The sequence below is a fragment of the Manduca sexta genome, chromosome 7 (genome assembly GCF_014839805.1).
Source record: "Manduca sexta isolate Smith_Timp_Sample1 chromosome 7, JHU_Msex_v1.0, whole genome shotgun sequence".
Classification (NCBI taxonomy): domain Eukaryota; kingdom Metazoa; phylum Arthropoda; class Insecta; order Lepidoptera; family Sphingidae; genus Manduca; species Manduca sexta.
In genome coordinates this window covers 5,596,994-5,612,321 of record NC_051121.1, presented here as the reverse complement: position 1 = coordinate 5,612,321, position 15,328 = coordinate 5,596,994, and the positions used below count along the sequence as shown (strand labels likewise).

At 35.8% G+C, this 15,328-nt stretch overlaps 1 protein-coding gene across 3 annotated transcripts in view; it reads left to right on the top strand.

The window, feature by feature from the left end:
- The window catches only part of LOC115441411 (AF4/FMR2 family member 3-like), a 259,154-nt gene that overhangs the window by 40,234 nt on the left and 203,592 nt on the right, over window positions 1-15,328 (top strand). The window contains exon 2 of one of the 3 annotated variants that reach the window (XM_037447627.1): window positions 6,901-6,988. The exons of the other annotated variants lie outside the window; for them this stretch is intronic. The gene's annotated coding sequence lies outside the window, so the exon portion shown is untranslated. The remainder of the gene's footprint in view (window positions 1-6,900; window positions 6,989-15,328) is intronic. 3 annotated transcript variants of the gene reach the window in all.

Genomic DNA, 15,328 nt, shown 5'->3' with positions numbered 1-15,328 from the left:
CCAACTAAACTTTTGCGACTCTCATCGCATACCGCGTCGATATCGAACTAGACCCAAAGTAAACAGTGTTGGACCAAAGCTTGGCTTGTTGGCTGTAGTTTGGCGTAACCTTTACATTGAGTGCCGCCTACGCCGCTCCACGATATAAAATTGCCCTTTAAAGGTGAGATCTTAGATCTTGGCTCGTGATAGCATATTTCTCTTATCAACTTTATTAGCATCTTATCATGCCGTGAATTTAATGGGGTCAGATTGAATGAATTTGTTGTAAGAATTTTCTTAACGCCATATAATAAGCATTTAGTGTTGATAACAGTTTTTAAATAATGCGATTTGTGATAATTATGTCATCTGTTTTGATAATTATAATAACTTTATCAGTTTATCGTTTTCATTTTAGATAAACAGTAACATAAGGTATAGATTGCAATATCACTCATATACACTGTATCTTGTTAACATTAACTAAAACAAATTTGCGAGATACGATTTTAAACCGCCATTCCCCATAAACTTGCGCATTAGGCTTGAAATATCATAATTCTACAAGTATATCATTATATCTATGTATATCCGGTTCCAACAGGCCGGCATAATTGTGTCGACTGCCGAGGGATAATCATTTCTCACCAGTCGACATTCTATTGGACCCCACTTACCATCAGGGGCCTTATTCTCTATCCCGCACGTTATTTTGACAGTGTGTAACAAGCACGTAACACAACGCATCATGTTTAGGACTATAGAAATTTGGCTTACAGAATACCATTCCACGCACATTTCTCGATGATAACATGACACAGCCGCGTTACGCGTTTACACTATCATACAGAATAAGGGCCCAGGTGCTTCATCACTTTGCCTTGCACGAATAATAAAAAATTTACCAAAGAAAATATTGATTCAGAACAAATCTGTGATGAGGAAATCGGCGGGTCATTGATGTTTATCGCAGCACGTTGGTCATAATTAGTGAGTTGATGTCTGCGTGGGCGAGGATCTTCGCAACGTTCAGCTGTACTATACACACGCGTCTTATATCCCCGAAGAGGTAGGCAGAGACATAACAAGTGCACCCACTTTCCGCCGTGTGTATTCCGTCCCATGTGATGGCGGGCAAGCCTATCGCCATATCGAGCTCAAATTCTAGACTCCGTTGTACTAATAGTGTTTTATGCATAAATTGTGTAAAGGTTGATGCAGATGTGGCGATAAAAAACGCGCGGATATTAATCATCGTGGAAAACAAAACTGCGACATATTACGGACTGTGAAATTTCGGAATTTATATCATTGGCATGGATATTGTATCCATAAATATATTTATCAATCACTCGTCATCTACCTAAATTATATTTTAAATAGTGTTTAAATAGATTTGGTAATAATCTTATTGTTAATATAATGAGCGCGAGTTTTTGAATTAGTAGTAGTATTATATTTGCATGTTTAAACGAATATTATGTACTTTATACATGTAAATGTGGATAATTATTGTAGAGTTTAATTATTCCGTATTAACATGCCGGATGTAGGAATAGGATTAGGTTGTATTATATAGATGTTACGTGGTGCCCTTTTTCGTTAACACACAGATAATAACTTCACTTAGGGCATTGTTTTTCGACATTTCATTGTATTAATTCTTATTTAATCAACAGTAAAAGGCTCACGTCTTCATTCTCCAGACATGTTGAACCATCCAAGCATCATTAGAACTAAATCCAATTTCTAATCTAGATAAATAAACCGTCATTCGGTAAAACAGTCCGAAAAACAAATGGCCGCCAGTATAAAAGAATGTATAATTAAAAGCATGCATGAAAATGTGTCCCAATCTGTATCAGTGGCACAATGGGTCTCGTGCGGGCACGTGTCACGTGTCTGTGCCGTGTGTTTATTGATAAAGTGACACGTGTGTTGCGCGTATTGCAACTGCGTTGCGTGGCTACGCGCGTTTATCCCTAACGTTTACTTATGCGTTGCAGGTAATGCAACTGCGGTGACGAACGTTTACTTGTACGTTACAATTTTGTTTTAGGCCGCTGTAGTGTTTACTGTTTACTCTGCTAGAGAATAAAATGTTTCCAGCTTTCCGTACGTGTAGTTACGGTATTAACTATTTTGTGGCGTCGATCATTAGTTTCCCTTACAAGGAAATACGAAAGCTAAGACGTGAAATAATGATGGGACAGGGTGCGAGCCATATCGCTAAAGAATTTCAATTCCGTCCCATGCAAATATTGTTTGCCGAAGAGATTGCCCGACTCGGTTGTTTGTGTTAGCGTTCCGGGTCCAGCGACGATCGAGTGATTTTGCTTTGTGGGCCATCATGTCAAAGCCATCGTTTGGTTTACACTATTTACCTCCAGTTTTATTATATTCACGATTACGAAAGCTGACTTTCTATTGCTAGGTCTCTTGTGTCCCGGAATCCGTTTGGTACCACCGGTTTGTTAATTTCTCCTGTTACGCACTTACCAGCATGCAAGCACTATCGCGTTTTCATATGAAGGAAATTGTTGCTATCAATTTTTCATACAGACGAGAACTTTCTTCGGCAAAGTGACCCCACTGCTCCTGATGGTAAGTGGAGCGGGGTCCATTAGAATGTCGACTGACGAGATATGATTACCCCTCGGCAGTCGACACAATTGTGCTGGGCCCTTATTCTGTATGATAGTGTGTTAAAATAACGTGCGAGATAGAGAATAAGGACCCTGGCCTATTGGAACCAGATATACACGAGCTGATCCCAGAACGTGATGCACTTATATGGGTCACTATGGCAGGTTTTAATAGCTTGTGTACGGTGGTCGCTATCCGGGCAGATAAAAATACATCCTACCACCAGCAGCTGCCGACCAATGTTAAGTAGAACGGTTATTCAAGATTCTAAATTGGGTTTCAATAGTGTAAAATATTTACAATCGCATTCAGAATTTGTTAGTATCGGCTATTAGTTATATAAACTACTCCGCTTTTGAGAGGTTATGAATGAACGAATATAGATATTTTAGGCCGACGAACTGCGTAGGTGTTGCCGATGGCCCGGCCCTAATATACGCGTAATGGTATCCTGTTCATATAGATTTCGGTTAGGACGCTTTGCAGATGTTATTCTGATATTCCAGATTTAGTTGAATGTTATGGTTATTACTCGGTTATCTTGTTAGACTATTCGGAATTTCGGATTGACTTACAAATTTCGCTAAACATCGGTTATTTCTATTATATTGGTAAATTTCCGTTTGTGTGTTTATGTTGTCGCTATTATTTATCATACCTTTGCTGGTGGTAGGATATATTTTATATCCGCCCGGATAGCGATCACTGTATACAAGGTGTTAAAACCCGCCATAATGGCCCACGTGTTCCGCGTTTAAGGATCTGCCTGTGTATATTCGGTTCTAACAGGCCGGCATAATTGTATCGACTGCCGAGGGGGTAATCATCTCTCGTCAGTCGTTATTCTATTGGACCCCACTCGACTTCATCAGATGCGAAGGGGTCACTTTGCCGTTCACTTAAAAAAATAACCATCTGTAACCCTTCAGAGGTAATACAAATTACCTTATATATCTGATACATAACATCTGTCAATATTGAAAGTAAAATATTGCAGAATCGCTATTTCAGAACGAACATTTTTGCGAATATTTACATCGGCGCATCCTCGTTCGTTCCTCCTTTTGTTTTTGCTGTCGCCGAGCTATTCGCTTCCATTTTTATTGTGCTTGGGAGCGCTTAAGGTAATGACCAACCGGTTTGATGACGCAGTGAAGGCCGTCTGGGACCGGCAGACTTGTATCTAAATGTAACGAGTAGGTACAACGTGTACAGTATGACGGAAATCGATACATCGCACTCTTTATAAAATAATGACGTATTCAAAAATTGTCAATTTGTGGGAATCGTCAAAAAAATAATTTCTGTTTCCGACCTTTTTTTTCATGCCATAGGTTTCATTTTTGACCTATCTTTAATAAGTTTAATATTATAGCAACTTAAAAAAAGGTTGCAAAAAGAAATGAGTGTTTTGACGATTCCCACAAATTAACAATTTTGGTATATTTAATTATTTTATTAAGAGTGCGACATATTAAGTTTCCCATTATGTTTGCCTTATTAGTAAATATTCCAAAATTTCTAGCTTGTAATTGTAATTAACACATCGATATAAGTCAAATCTAGGATGAATGGATTAACCCAATTACAGGCATCAGTCATAGTTAGCGGCTGTGTTGGCGATGGAAATTTTCCGATAAATTAGATCAATAAGAACAACGCTGTTTTACCGATTTACCTTCGGAGTTAATTATTTTTCAAATCTTTGATGAGTTTGTGTCCGACACCTTTGATAAAACGTGACAAGATGAAAATGGAATTATAGTCAGTGTAACTACTGGACATAATAAGACTTAACATCCCATGCCACAGGATGGCGAGCGCAGTAGAATACCAAACAATACTTTGTAATTCAGTGTTGATGTTGTCTATTGTTTATGGACGGTCAAATCGTTTACCATCAGGCGAACTGCAAGCTCGTCTCGTCATTCAAAACGATAAAAAAATAGATAAATCTAAATAACAAAAAGAAGAGAATAACATATGTCCTTAATTAACTCACATCATTTTGCTTCTAATTTAGTTACTAAAGTCTTACTTATCGTTTTGAAGCAACTGACACGATACACAAACGGTGATTAATCAGTTAATGGCATATAACGTGAGGTTAATATACAGTTTGAAGGTGGTCCTAATACAACCACTTGTGTAGGCGGTCTTATCATTGCTGGGTATCATCAGTTTATTGCTTTTCTCTCGATGTGTTGATTTTTTGTACGTGTATTAGAAATATATCTATCTTATCTATTTGACATTGTATTTAATTTAAACTCAAATGTTATATTGTTTAATTAACGATGTACTGTCCATCCGAAATATTTGGTATTATGTTCTTCGTTTTTAATTACTACTAGACGGAAATAATTTCATTGTTTTTTAGTTTTACATTTTAATAACGAATACAAAAAAGGAATCTAGCTAGATAGTAGTAGGATTTTTTTATGTGCGTTAAAACCTTGGTATAAGTGATCTTCGTGCGCATGCTTAAATTACTTTGCCCGGAAAATTAAAAAAAACTAGATTTCTACAATGTTCAGTATCAAAATCTTTAATTTCTTAAACCCATTCTTTGATCTAGAATTGAACTATCAAGACGCCTATTACGGTCTATATGTAGGCTATAGAAAATTCTCAGAGCACGAGCCTAAATTTGGGTCTTCTTTCACGAAAACCAACGGTCTTACCAATGAATTAGAATACTGGCAATTTAGAACTTCTGGGAAAAGACGCTATGTTAGTTACCGTCTAGTAACCTTGTTGTTATCTCTCAACCTTATAACATCGATTCATCTACAGAAACATATTCTATGGCACCGTTCAAATCTGTTAGTTTTGGGTCAAAATTCTTTTCACTCGAGATGGTTCAATATTTATCTGTCTGTCTGTCCTGTACCACTGTTGGGCACGGGCCTCCTCTACTACTGAGAGAGATTAAGCCTTAGTCCAGTACGCTGGCCTAGTGTGGATTGGTAGACTTCACATATCCTCGAAATTCTGATAGAGAACTTCTCAGATATGCAGGTTTCCTCGCAATGTTCTTCTCAGATATGCAGATTTCCTCGCGATGTTCTCAGATTTGCAGGTTTCCTCAAGATGTTTTCTTTCTCCATTAAAGCAAGTGATAATTCACAAAGAGAAAAGAAGAATACACACATATTTTTTTTTAGTATAATCAGAGGTGTGTGCCTTTGGGATTTGAACCTGCCGTCGTTCGTCTCGCCAGTCTGTTCCAAAACCAACTAGGCTATTGCTGCTTAATGTATTTATTATTTATCTATTTACAATAATAATAATAGGAGTAGTGCAGTTATTTTGTCGTACTCGTTTAAAAAAAATATTTTCAATAAATTTTACTTTGCGTTTACAACGAAATTATCTCTTTAAATTCAAATCTGGCATCAACAATGTATGTTGAATACAAAATGTATGAAATCATTAAGTACCTAGACTTATGTTTCCGTATCGTGTTTTATTCATGACCTATCTACGTGTTATTGAAATATCTCGCATTATCTCGGGTCACCACCTTATGTGACAATTATCGCAACATTGTTTTGAATATTTTAAACCAACTATAGGATATGAATCCCGCTGACTTTGTATGGAGATAGCTTGTTTCAGATAGCCTAAACTTGAATCGATTTCAACCAATGTGATCTTATTTGTTTAGAGTCATAGAACTCTTTTGAGTATATATAGTTATATAGGTAAATTAATATATGAAACGCTATGCGAATGTATGACAACCAACTTGTCAGTGGTTTTGTAGAGTGTTTTTTATAATACACGAGGAATTGTTCCTCAAAACCTTGATGAAACAAGAATTGATATTATAAAATCTTCGCAACACTCGAAAACGTATGCAAAATTTTGAACACCTTCTACAATATTTTAATAGTATCCAAATCTTCGCGATTTACGAAACAGACACATAGAAAAAAGGCCACAATGCTTAATTACCTCGGCAGATAGGCAGTATCGACGCAAGCCGTGAATTCGAAACAAAAAGGTCAAACAGGCAAGGCCGTTTGAAAGGAAACTTATCGGCGGTTGGTACGGAGCGTAGACGATGAAATTGCGATAAACCGTCAGCTTTCCGTCGAAAATTATTAACTTTTTAAATTGGAATGGGCTAAGGAACCGTGTTCTGTTCAGCCAGTGATTAGTGTAGAGTACACGATTGTGTACACTCATGTGTCTCAGATTGTCCTGAATTACGACACTATGATGATTTTAATGATGATGATTGCTAATTATTTTTTTATGTTCCAGGTACGTAAACATTATGCGGTGTCGGGGTTCTTGGAATTCTACTGATGCTAAATGTATTTACAGTACACCCACAAACTTTTTAATACCGGTAAGTTATAGTTTGTAAATATAATTGTAGCTAGAATTACTAACCTATTAAAATACAACTTTATTATAGTGTTTATAACGTGTTTACAACTTATTAATTTTATTTGCTAGAATTTAAGAATATTTTATACAATCATCACAATTTAGCGATTTTTTGCACAACTATTTCTTTAGCTTTTATAGTCTGTGATAATGATTGTATGAAACTTAGGAACGCGTTGGTATAACGTGTAAAACATTGCAAACGTTATTATTCCAAGCCCATAGGCTTGGAATAATAATTTTTGAATATAAACGTTGATGGATAAAACAATGGGCCGACCACCTGCAAGCTGCAATTAATTTGTCGAGAATTTATAATCCTAAAACTAACATGTGTCAATGTCAGCGAAGGACGTGACACCTGCGACGTTTATGTGGCTGGCGTTTTGTTGTTGATTAGGAATATTTAAAGTTATTATAGCTCAATAAAATATCAAATTTGTACTAATCGGTTGAAGTTGTCACATTACGTTTAAGTGACGTCATGAACTACGTATTTCGTTTTACAGAAATCTCATTCATTCCTCTTTCTTTCTCATCTTCATTAGTTTTTTTTTGATAAATTCAAATGTTCATTTGAGGAATCCAAGCCAAATAGCCAATTATTGGCAAACATACCACTCGGCAGATTGCATCCGGCGTAGCGGTTCTCATATCCTCATTTATAATCTAATAAAATATGAAATAGTATAAAACATTGTGCCGAAGGAGTATACTAGTCTGTCGGAAATTAGTCGCCGGCGTGGGGGGTGGGGGGGCGTTTCAGATTGCCAGCTCCCGTCAGCCCACACCGCGCCCCGCGCCGCCTTGTCATCCCCCCGTGTAGGCCAGATCGGCGAATGCACACTATGTTAGAACTTGAGGCCAAGTTTCGTGCACAAGTGCATTTTCATAGTTGGATAAATAAATCTGGTGCAGGTAGATTAAATTAGGGACATTTTGTTTTGAGGGTAGAATAAATTTTTATGTTTGATTGTTTTGAGATCTTTCTGGTTTCCGTGTAATTTGTTTGCCTTGACCTAATTATGAATTTAGTTTCGTTGTGATATTGTGCTAGTTAATAAATATTAATTATTTAAATGTAATATTTAAGATTTTATTGAGTTTCAATATTTCAAATAGTTTAAAATGTTGATTAAGTATAACGGTACGAATGCAGTGTTGAGGTCGCGGGTATAATCTCGGGGCGGCCAGTGATTTTAATTTTTTCTGCTCACTAACCTGGGCTCTGGAACTTGCCCGATATGTTGATAGGCTCATCTTCTATCACATCGTGATTCGGAATACTTACACACACACGGCGGAAAGTGGGTGCACGAGTTGCGCCTCTGCCTACACCTCCGGCGATAAAAATAAGCTCGTGTGTGTGTTTAAATAGTCTACTCACAATGATTAAGGGTCCAAGTTGTTACATCCATGAATTTCATATAAGATCCATACATCGAATCAGTCAAAAAGCACTTTAAATCGGTTGGATAGTAATGGTACGGCTAGAAAGCATTCACAGCGCCGATGCGGGCGCAATATTATGCATACAATGGTGCTCTCCCCCAGCGCGGCCGTTTTACGATGCTGTAACAAAAATGTTACTTTCGATTGTAATCCACCACTTCAAAGAAACGTGCGCCCATTGTACTGTTAGTTAACTTATATTAATTGTTTCCATAGAAAAACATAAAGTGCGGCCATCGTTTGATTATGATTAAGATAATAGTTTTAGGGCCCTGCTCACATTTCAACAGAGAATGAATGTGTGTACTGGGTCACAACGGAACTGAACTGAACGAATGTTGTTCTTCCAATTTCAAATTTATTGTATGTAAATCAAGCTATGTAGCGTCAGTCAGCTGTGAATTTGTTTGTGTGAAGTTATGTGACGCGTTTCGCGACGGAAGACGTAAATTACGTCATAGTGTGGAGAGTTCCTAAACGCCGCTATAGCCGGCACACTGACACTATCTCGTTTTGTTGAATTAGTGAGACAAACACACACGCAGTCAGCGGGATCGTATTCTTTGAAATATTTATCTTATCTTATATCTTGTAGTTATGTTTAATACGAACGACAAATAACACGTACGTTGTGTATATATTACCAATTTATTATTTGTTTATGCGTCTTTTAAGTGGAGAAAAGTGTTTTCAATAGTTTTTAACTCTCAAATTAATTTCGGTTTAAAGATATCTGGATTTGTCGAAATATTCAAATAAAATAGTCATTTTACAATTTAATTTCTATTCTGAAGTAGAACTACAAGCTTTATAAAGTAACTGAATAGCGTTTTACACATTGCAAGGTATTCTATGTCCAGAACAGACTTATATAACGATCGGCCTAAACAAAACGCATGTTACTGACATTTACATGTTTCTTACATTTATAAATAGCTCTCCACGCAGTTACGAAATATTAATATTATAAATTAACCACAATAATAAAACGCCAAGTTCGATATTAGAAATTTTATTAATCTATTTCCAAAAATGTTACCAAACAATATTTTTTTTTGTTTAAACTTGTCACGTTCGAAAAAAACCTAGGGCATGAGAGGAAATCATTTATATTACAGACAACGCTCAATATATTACAAATACCACGACTAAAATTACTAAACACCACAATACTAATATCTTCATATTTTATTGTAGTCGATTCACATAGTACTAAATTGTCTTGCTTATAAATTAATAGCCATCATATGATGCAGAACTGTCAAATACAATGTCAGAATTAAATGCGTTTTTGCACACATTCTAATAAAATTATTGATACACGGTTTGGTTAGCGCGTCACGTCCGCGGTGCGTTTGTCGTGCTCTACTGTTAGATAGGGTTGACTCTGTCCGCAAATTGTAACTGAAATAATATTTTTAACATCTAAGTAATTTAGAGAGGAGTTTGAGTTACCATGGATTCCTAATTAAATTAAAACTATTGGCTATTGAATGTTGTCCAGAATTAGTGAAGAGGAAATTTACTGTGAAGGCAGTACTAAAATATGCATATAGCTAAATAAATGAAAGTACTCCACACTCAAACAAATGCCACATTTCTACTCACCGAAACATATTCATTTGCCCTGATAAAACGTTAAAATGCTAAAATTACTTGTATCGGTTTTCAAAACTACGATTTACTGTTAAATTTTTTGAGTACATACATAACACGGGTGTAGTCAGGTTTAAGTATCGCAGGACGAGGATTCGAAAAAGTGAAACAACACAAATGTGCATTGAAAGAAATTCTTATTTATCGGAAACAAATTCAAAAACAAACAACAAATTCAAATTATAAAATCAATTAATTGTTAGATTAACACTCTTTATCTCGGAAAGGGGGTGCGTGTTGAACCCCCTATCTCCTCTCCCCATGCATCATATTACTTCCGTTTTACTTATGAGAGGTAGTCAGGGTCCTAAATAATATTATAATAGATTTTTCGTACCCGATAACCCTAAAGCGAGCTGTCGCTAACTCTGTGTTGTCACCGGCAGTGTCCGAGCTTGTCCCGCGCCGTCCTCCACATTTGTCATGCGCTCTGTTCACGTTGATTAACTACGTAACGTTATATGTTAATAGTATCTTGTGTACGACGTAATTTATATACGAATTATGTGTTGTGATACGTCCATTTCTGTCCACCCCAAATGTGGTATAGAAAGATTTTATGTCAGTCATAAATACTATTAATATATTTACACGTATATCATTTAAAAGTGCACACGATATGCGTTTTCATAACTTTATAGGTACCAGTGACGGAGGGTCCATATAACCCGATCACTTCCGGCTTCCTTTTCGTAACTTATGTAAAATATAATTTTCATTGGAACGATTTTTAGACCGCATTTTTGCATATTAGTAGTACCTATATGTTTTGTCGGAAAATATCACCACTCGCCAATGATAGGAACCAAGTATAGTATGAAGTTAGGTTAGGAGCATATTTAATTTCAGTAGGGACAATTTATAATCTCTAGTACATAACCAAAATGTCTGAGACGATTGTATCTTCGAATCAAACTATGTAATATGAATAGTTATTCAGAATTTCTAATAACAAATTAATTTAAAACATTTCACTATTTTACAATGTGATTCATGGAATACAAGGAATTATGTCTGCGACCGGGATTAGGTTTAAAGCTATTCAAACAACCTTTTATCGGCTTCATTCCTGGTAACGAGCTTTTGTTCGAACTATTTACGTTTGTGTAGTCTGCGGCACGATTATATTTGCTTATTTAACGCCTGTTACAATGAACTTGTGTTTATGATAAAAAATGTACATCCAAAATAGTAATTACATCCTTAAGGAACTCTCAACAGTGATGATTGTGCCGGAAAGCGTTCTTTACTCAAAGCCAATAAAGAAAAAAATATGGGAAACTGTAAAAAAATATTAACATATACTGTGTAATGTAATTTTAACCGTTAACCGGTTATTTAATGTTTTCATAATTGTATCCTGTTTGAAATTTTCAACAAAATCGCTTAATGGCAAAACAATTATAGTCTTAACAGAAACGTCACAAGATTACGAGCGAGACGCGGCGCCGCGCCGGCCCGACAAGGTGTTAACGCAAACGTTCGACGCGAAGGTACCGGGTTCAAATTGGATTTGATCGACCCTTCAAACTGTTAATGCTTGATATTTCCTTTAGGATTTATTAAATTTTACTTTTCAGTTTGAAAGAATTAGCAAAGGGAGCTTATAATAAAATCGGATTGACTTAATTGAAATTGCTGCATTGATTTTTACTCGTGGTGTAAAAATTTTCTTTACTGTTTTTATAATGCTTCCAGCAGATCCTGATCAAAGCCTAGTAACTATAGGATTTTTGCTCCTCTAATCATTCTTTAATCGTCGGTATACGTATTCATTTTGTCAAGTTACGCTTCATTACATAGTATAAAACAAAGTCGCTTTCTCTGTCCCTATGTGTGCTTAAATCTTTAAAACTACGCAACGGATTTTGATGCGTTTTTTTTTAATAGATAGAGTGATTCAAGAGGAAGGTTTATATGTATAATAATAACATCCATTAAATAGTCAGCATTGCACCCGTGCGAAGCCGGGGCGGGTCGCTAGTAAATAATAAATTAAGAAAACATTCAACATGTTTCATAATATCGGAGAAATTCGAATGATCTTCTAAATCTATCTTACGATCGGATATATTTTGATTTTCATCTTAACGTTCCTAATAAGATTTGGAATACTCCGTAGCAGGATAACATTCTGCGCGCCTTCCCACGCTTCATACGCCCACGCACCACAGATTCATAAGTAACTAATAATTAAACATCTACCCTCTCTTAGTTTGTCTTAGAATTGTACATATTTTCGGAATTAATTTTAATATTAATCTCTAGATTGTAAAATTCCTTTAAAGAAAATTTTCACAGAATCGGCTAAGCAGTTTAACCGTGAAGATTTTCTAAACAGACTGGCAGCCATTACGTATTTATAATATCTGTAAAGCTAAAGACTATTAAGAATTCCTTGCCGAGTGAACCGACGCGGACGTCTAAGTAATATCGCAGACACCGTAACGAGAAAATGTTTTCGGGAATTATTTAAACGCTTTTTTCTGTCTGTTGTTGGCTATGTTTGGTATAATTCATTTTTGACATTTGCGATATTCTTCGAGTATAATATTTCAGAACGGAGTTTTGTTTTGTTAAATTTGAACGATTGAATGTTTCATATTAGAGTAATTTTTATGTTTTGTTTTGAAGTTACACTTGTTGGATATTTGTTTTTGCAATTTGAATCTTTTGTTGATTTGTTCTGGTAGGTATTCCTGTTACATTTAGAATGACTTGGAAATCGAGACGCCTTTAAAAAGTCGTAATCCTGTTCTAAACATTTCGGCTTATTATATTTTTGTTTTTAGTAGAAAGAAAGTAATTTGTTGAATAACGCAAAGATAGCATAAAAGTTTTAACTAACGCTACAAATCATTTAAAAATATGTTTAAGAACAGTTTTCTATGAATAATCATTCAAATACACTTTATTACAACCATTGTTTTAAAAATAATCATGGCCAATAACAAGTCGTATTAGTTAGTATTAATCTTGTAAATCAGTTTTTCACACATTCATGTAATCGAATGTTCGACGATGTGTTTAATAGGATGCGATATAGTACAACAAGCTTCCGTGTTGTGTAATTAGCGGAGATATTAAGCCGGCTAATCCAGATATGGGCGACGTTCAGTCTAGTATTAACCGCTCAACCAAAGATAAATGTTTATCCATTATTGAGGTGCTCTCTCGGATTTCACAGAGCGCGTCGGAGGCGGCCCGTCGCTGTGGTCTCGTTCCTTCTAGTTTAATACAACACCGATAGATGGAGTCACGTTGGCGTAACGTAGCCATTTTGCAATCGCCATTTTTCTTTTTTACGTTTTGTTTGTTTCTGCCCGCATTTTGGCGGGACCTTGAAATGTTTAGCGATGTGAGGATTGTGTTTCCAATTTTCGAATGTGATGCTAATTTTTGTATATTTTAGCTGTCTGTTTTAAATGGTACATATATATGTACCTACTTGCATTGTTTTTGACATTGAAATGTTATCACTACAATAAAGTATATTAAACTATTTTATTTACATAGTTCTTTCCCATCTATTTGTGTAGATATTTCAAGTAATTCGTAGAATTATTTTTATTGAGATAACATTTTTTAATGGTTGTTTGTATAAATAAATACCTACGTTTCAAATGTCTATGGTCTCTTAAATATCACATTAACTTCACATGTGCGCACTAGCCGCAAACGCTTAGCTAAATTGTTAGGGAGTCGTAAAAAAAAGATATTTGAACCGTGTTTTACTAGCCGAGCTAAGATGACGTTTTGTTACATCTTAAACTACACGTTCTGTAGTTAACTACCCTTTGTCTTCGGGCTCACTAGAAGAAACATTTTACGCACCTATTGCACTGGGTAAATTGGTGTCGGCTCTCACTTTTATGTATATTAATTCGGTTTAAAAATGCGCGTTTAACATTGAAAGTTTTGTTATTACAGCCTTTTTAGTGTCTACAGACAATTGACACAGCTGAATTAATAGTTGAAGAAACGATTAACGTTTTGGATAAGTGATAATTATACGTAGACGAATTTAATACTTGTATTACAACTAGAGTCGTACCATCATTCATCATTATTTATTATTTTTATTGATAAATTTCCTACAAATATCGAGTAACTGAACTAGAGCTCATTCCTAGACCGCAGTAAAAACGTCACAAAATATTTTTCAACAAAAGTCATGATGATACAACAACGTCCAACCCCTAAGGTTTTACAACCCACACTTACATTGTGGTGAGCCAATCAATAAGCCGGTCTTACTACACTTTATATTGCAATAATTGGATTCCATTACTGGCCATAATGCTCTGTACACATATTCCGCGACAATGTTGCCAGCGTTTGACGCAGGCGATATTAAATGGCGTTAGTGAAGTTTATTATGCTTTCTTCGTTTTAGAACCTATTGTCTATGATTGGACGAGGATGTATTGTATTGACTGTATGAGAGAAGCCTGCGTCTAACTGAGATTAATAAAGTCAATTTAAAAGTTTCCTAATTTAATGGATAAATACCAGACGCAGTATATAACACTTCTGCAGTCATTGTCATTATGACAACTTCTCTTCGGTAGCTAATACTTTTTCATCTGGATTCCTGTAGTACTTCAAGTATTCTTTACAGGCGGGATAAACATCCATAACATGGCACTTTTGGGCAAATATATATTCTGATGATAATAAGAATGTGCTGTGCAGAAATACTTCATGCCAACGAAAGTGTACCTAATTTGGGTACATATTTAGACTGGCAGTAAGTGCATAAGTGATCTGCCAGCGCGCCTCGCGTCCTATACAGTAACGAGATTAAGTGATATGTGCACCGCGCACTGTTTAGTCGACTGCTGCTGCCACTGCGAGCGAAAGTTTCTGCGTCTTTTCACATTACCATGCACTTTGTATTGTCGTTTACTGGCTCGTCATTAGCTATGGCATTGGCTTAGTGCTCTTATAGGTTGACCATAAAGACTTGGTGGTCAACCCAGGCCTAAACATCAAATTGTCCGAGATTTGTGTCTAATAAGGCGTTAGGAATTAGGTTCAACGTTTGCTGGACAGAAAAAAGTTATATAGTTATAAGACGTTAGACGTTGGTTATATCTTAAGGTCTTTGTTCACAATTAACAAGGCATCATATGTCATGAAAGGCAATGAAAATTTATCATTGTTATTGATTTAGATTGTGATAACCTTC